Below are 5504 nucleotides of genomic sequence, written 5' to 3' on the forward strand. Positions count from 1 at the left end.
CGGCGCCCTGGGAAGAAGGTGCCCTTCTACTGGTTGTGAAGAAGATTCCGGGACTAAGGGTTTCTCTTTAAGCATAGTCCCTTCATCAGCTGATTTAGACGAAGTAGCTTCAGTAGAAGATGATGAAGCAGGAGTTGCCAAAACCAAAGCCTTCGAAGGAGAGGTTGAACTTTTCTGAGAAATTTAGGTAAACCATTAGTACATAGAAAAGTATGTTTGTGAATAAAAAAAATTCAATTACCTTTCTCCTAAGGATGAGAGGAGCATTATCATCATTATCATCCCGCAAAATGGGAGATGCTGAAACTGGCCGTTTGCGGCTTAAGGCGCCTTTAGCTGCAGTAGCCTTGGCAGGTGGAGAAGTAGATGGACGGATAGGATGTTTAGCGCGAGCAGAGGAGGAAGGATTCCTAATGGACACAGGGGTGACCAAAATAGGAGAAGTAGAGGAAGTGTCTGGCTGATCTAGTAAATGGAAGGTACGATTAACATCAGTTGCAAACAATTTGGGTTTTACTGATGGCCAGAGCTGTTCAAAAAGAGGATGAATGGCGTAGCTAGAATTGAAAGGGGCTAATGAAAATTTGCTCGTCAAAAGAATGTTGCGAGCATCTATAGCTTATGCTTCTGTCTTATTAATAGTGTGAAAACGATCTGTTAAATTTTTGGAGTAGCAAGGAGGAACAGGCCAAATTTGACCAAAACCAAGTTGGCGAGCAAAAAATTGGGGAGCATATATTTCAACTCAAGCCTTGGCATTGGTTCCAGTTAAAATATCGTAGAACAATTCCCTCCCAATCAAAAACTGAACCTAAACAAGCAGAGAAGCGCTCGCACTGTCCAGGGTGAATGGAGGTTGCACATAATTTGGAATCAAGTGAGCAGGAAAATGAAAGAAGGAAGGAATCGAATTTAAGGTATAAAAGAATGAAAAAGTGTCCCTACTGGACATATTTACAGGGTTCATTGGGCCAATGGCTAGCCCATAGCAGCTAGCAGAACGAAGGAAAATGGATGGAGCACCAAGTGGTGGAAAGTATGCTCTCAACCACAGTTGAGTGAACTAAAGGGGCCCAGTGCCAGTGAGAGATGCACCATTCTTCAGTTGAGATTGAAGGGAAGCCATGCCTCTATAAAGGGCAGCTGAAAAGAAGGAACATAAGTTCAAAGACCTACCATGCACCAATTCATGTACTATGGGTAAGTAGCTTATAGAAGGTTTCATACTTGGCATGCAGAGAATATATTTACAGATCCAAATTTGAAGAAAGGCCACACGCTCAGTATGAGAAGGTTCGGCGCTTGAATGATTATAAAAGCCTTGCATGCTTGAATAGGACTCAGTGAGTTTTTTTGTCAAATTTCAACCGAACACTGGAAATCAAGATACCAGGAAAGATGGTATCACCCAAAGGGGAAAGATTTACTAGGGCCCCAACGTCCTTTAAAGTAATAGATATGGGATCAAGAAGGAAAACAAATGTATTATATTCAGAAGACTAAAAATTTAAAGCAATCGAAAAAAGCACTGGGTCGAAAATTGGATGTTGAAGAGCAATTTCTAATAAGTCTGAAATCCTAGCACGATCAAAAATCGCCTTGGTAGGGCCATGATTCACAAGACGTGCATGCCATCTACGAAAAATAACATCAGCTTTGGGCCACGTGCAAATACCTTTTTCGCGAATCGGCCTCAATGGCAGAGAGTTCAGGAACGGAGGGTCTTGAGTGCAAGGGAATAGTTGGCCCACCACCACTTGTCCAACGGCTTCGGTATTATTGAATGATGGACCCAGATAGAATTCATTGAGGTCAGCATTAGCTTGTGCAAGGAAGTTTGGATTTACATACGGCCTAGTAAGGATTTTCTGGAAATCTTTGAAACTAAAAGAATCATCAAATTGAGTTTGTGAAGTCGCCATTGGGTACAAAGTACATTTTTGTTGAGATTTGCCTGAGAAACGTAGCAGAGAAGCAAGAAGATGAACAGTAAAATAGTGAAGAGGAAGCGCGAAATACAGAGACGTGGTTTAGTGGTGCGATAAAATTGCATGTCTTTTGGGTTTATAAGGGTTTGTAACATTGCACCTTTTTAGTCTATAGAAGGAAAGAATGATTGAAATTCTTGAAAATTTCAAATGTTGCTCGAAAATACAAAGTGAATGTGGCAAAGATTAATAATTGGTATTAATTTTGCCATAATGGGGGTAATTGTTGACACACTAAAAGTGCAGCCCAAATCAAATAGCTCAAAGAGTGAAGCCCAATTGGGGAGTCCAGGATAACGGTCCAAACATGATTATTGATAAATGCAGTGGAAGCCCACGAACACAGTAACATCATCGCCCAAACTTGCAGGACGCTCAGAATCTGAGTGAATGGAGTGCCTCACGGTCGCCCAGAGTGGTGACCCCGTTCTCGCCCAAACCTTCGAATCGCCTAGAATCTTAGCAAACATAAAATATTATGGTTATCCAGAATAGCAGTTATTGAGTAATCTTATCACATTCCACGATTCAAGGAGTCCAGTTGAAGGCAGTTGAACGACAAAGAGTAATGACAGCAGTTAGAGACGGCAGTTCCACGACAAGTTAGCTACCATAAAGAAAGTGGATAGTTATAAAGCAATCAAACAGTTTCCAAGCGGTTTGTCACGAGGAAATCATCAAGAGAATATAAAAAGAAAGAGAAGACATAGAGAAAAGGTCCTAGAATCAAACACTCCCAAACAGAGAATATGTAATTTTAATTTCTTAGCTTAAATTTAAACACTTCTTTTAGTACTCGTGTGCTTGCGCTCCTTGGAGGCGTTCTGTTTATTTCCAATTGTAAATCATCGTCAATAAAACACCATTTTTTGGGAATTTGTCTTAAGAGATCTGTTCCTTACACAATCGTCTGATCCCTTTTTTAATTATTAGCGACTACCCGCGCGAAACAAGTGCAAAGTGAAATGAAGCAACCACGGATGGATTTGATTAAAAAAAAAATATAAAACAAGTGTAATAACTGTGTGAAGTGAAGTAGCTATGGGTGGTTTTCCATAGCTATGGTGAGTGGTGGTGGTTTTGCTCAGTCTAGTGACGTGGTGGTGGCGGTGGTCGTGGGTGCAGATGGGATGGCATGCTATATGGGTCTTTGTGCCCAATAAATTGATTAATTTGCGAACAAGTAACATGTGATTTTAAAAATGCAATTATGACTCACATTTATTAAGTTGTGATCAAAAAATTTATGGTGACTAGTTAGTTTAATAATTTATAGCCGTTACATAAGTTGCGACTTATAAATTTATGATTTTGTAACCGATGAATAAATTGTGACTTGTAAAACTTTTTATTTGTGATTATGAAATAGTTTGTAAACTATAAATTTTTTTAGGGTATTGTCTCTTTGCCAGAACCCCTCTGCCAAATGTTTTACAGGGCCTCTCATTAAAAAAATACCCCATAAATACCGACTCACCCTTGTTTTGTATGAGGCCTGTAAGGGATCCAGTAAATGGGGTCCGGTAATGTAGCACAACCCATTTTTTTTTTTTTTTTTTTATCTATGACCAAGAGCTAATTTGTGACCTAGAAAATTCTTAATCTGTGATCAATAAATAATTTATGATTAATTAATTCGATAATTTGGGATGAAATTGTATAGAATTGTGACTTTAATATATTTAATTAATAAATTATGTTTTTAATTAATTATTTCATAAATAAAATATAATTAATGTCTAATTTTTGAAGTGTTAAACATTGTTTATTAATCTTGAAATGGGTTATTTTGAATCTCTTATACATGAAACTTTATCTATTGTTATTTGCAATTATTTAATATTCATACACGTTTTGGCCCTGTTGCTTTTGGATTAGGATGGGCGATATCACATATCTTGCGAGGAAAAGCAGAAAGTCAAGACTTGATTTTGCGGATAAATTTCATTTACTCTTATTGAACTTTCGACAAAGTCATTTAACAGATAGAAATATCAGTTTGCCATATTTTTAAGAATTCTTTTTCATCTGGACAATAATGAATTATCCTAAAAAAGCATCTATATAAGCACGATTTTATGACTAATCATATTGACCATTTATAATTTTGTCTTTTTAATTGGGGCATGAAATTCTTCATTTGAGTTTCATCACTCTTACACTGCCAGAAATACAGCCATCCCTATCCCCTTCCGTCTATCTCACGAGCCTCCAATCCAGTCTCATTGAATCATGAGAGGAAGCATATCCAAATAGAAGATCTCACATTGGGTTTAGGGTGGATCTACCATTAATTGTTTGCTCCTCCAAAATTTCAGAATTCATATTTTCCACCGAAATTTCAACCTCTAGCAGCACTACCATTGTAATTGGCTCATTTTCCATTATGATGTATAGCATTTAGAGTTCCTTTGGTATGACTTTTGTTTTAACTTTTGCTTCTTATAGAAAAGCTTCAAGAGAAAGCCACATTAATTTTTATTTGAAAATATTTTTTTAAAAGAGCTTATTATCTAAAAGTATTTTCGAAATAGAAAGCTCTTTTAAAAATTAGTTTTCTAACAAAAATTAATATACTTTCTTCCAAAAACTCTTTACGGGGGTAAAAAAAAGCAGAAGCAAAACCTATACCAAACGAGCACTTAATCAAACTGGTCCAAAAGCGGCTCTTGAATATCAAAAGTTCATTTTGACTTTTCAAAAATTATGCCAAATAGACCTTAAATTAATGATCCCGACATCGATAATTACTACCCAAATGCAGTTATGAGATTTCGCATTTAATCACTTCTCTATTGAAGGCTTGGAAATTCCGGTGCCTATTTCCTTATGTTAAATTTTTAATTTTTATTCATTTTTATATTTTATAAATGATACTATCTAACACTAGTGGTGTTATAACACAAATCTAGATAATACAATTACCCTAGATTTAATTAAATATGAAATTATGTGATTCATTTAATTTTACATCTCATTTAATATCACTTAGTGCTATCTAAACTGTGATGCTAAATAGTATAACTCATTTTAATTATTACTTAGTTGACCATTTTATTAGTTTCCAAGACAAAATTACCCTTCAATGCATCTAGGGTTTTTGTGGCAGCCACATCTTCAAAAATTGGTCCACCATGGTTTTGAGTTAACAGGATAATTATATCCACAGCATCAAAATTATCATCATTAAGAAACTCAAAATTTTGCCTCAATTATCTCGAAAATTTTAACACTATGCTCTTCGTTGAAAACGGGTGAACCATCATAATTCTCACCTAAATCAAACTTTCAATCGGGATTAAAAGGTTAAAAAGATCCATGTTGTCCTCTGTGTATACTGTCCCACCCATATCATAATTGGTGATAACCCTTCGACCATTGGAACCTCCTTCCTCCTCACGTTTCTAGTCAGCAACCTTGTCTACACAGTCAAGTACGTGACCGCCCCACCATCGCGTCGGCCTTGTCCAGCCACAACAAGCATGTCGCAGCCATCACCTCGTGCCCCTCTCCCAT

The sequence above is a fragment of the Olea europaea genome, unplaced genomic scaffold (genome assembly GCF_002742605.1).
Source record: "Olea europaea var. sylvestris unplaced genomic scaffold, O_europaea_v1 scaffold1126, whole genome shotgun sequence".
Taxonomy (NCBI): Eukaryota; Viridiplantae; Streptophyta; class Magnoliopsida; order Lamiales; family Oleaceae; genus Olea; species Olea europaea.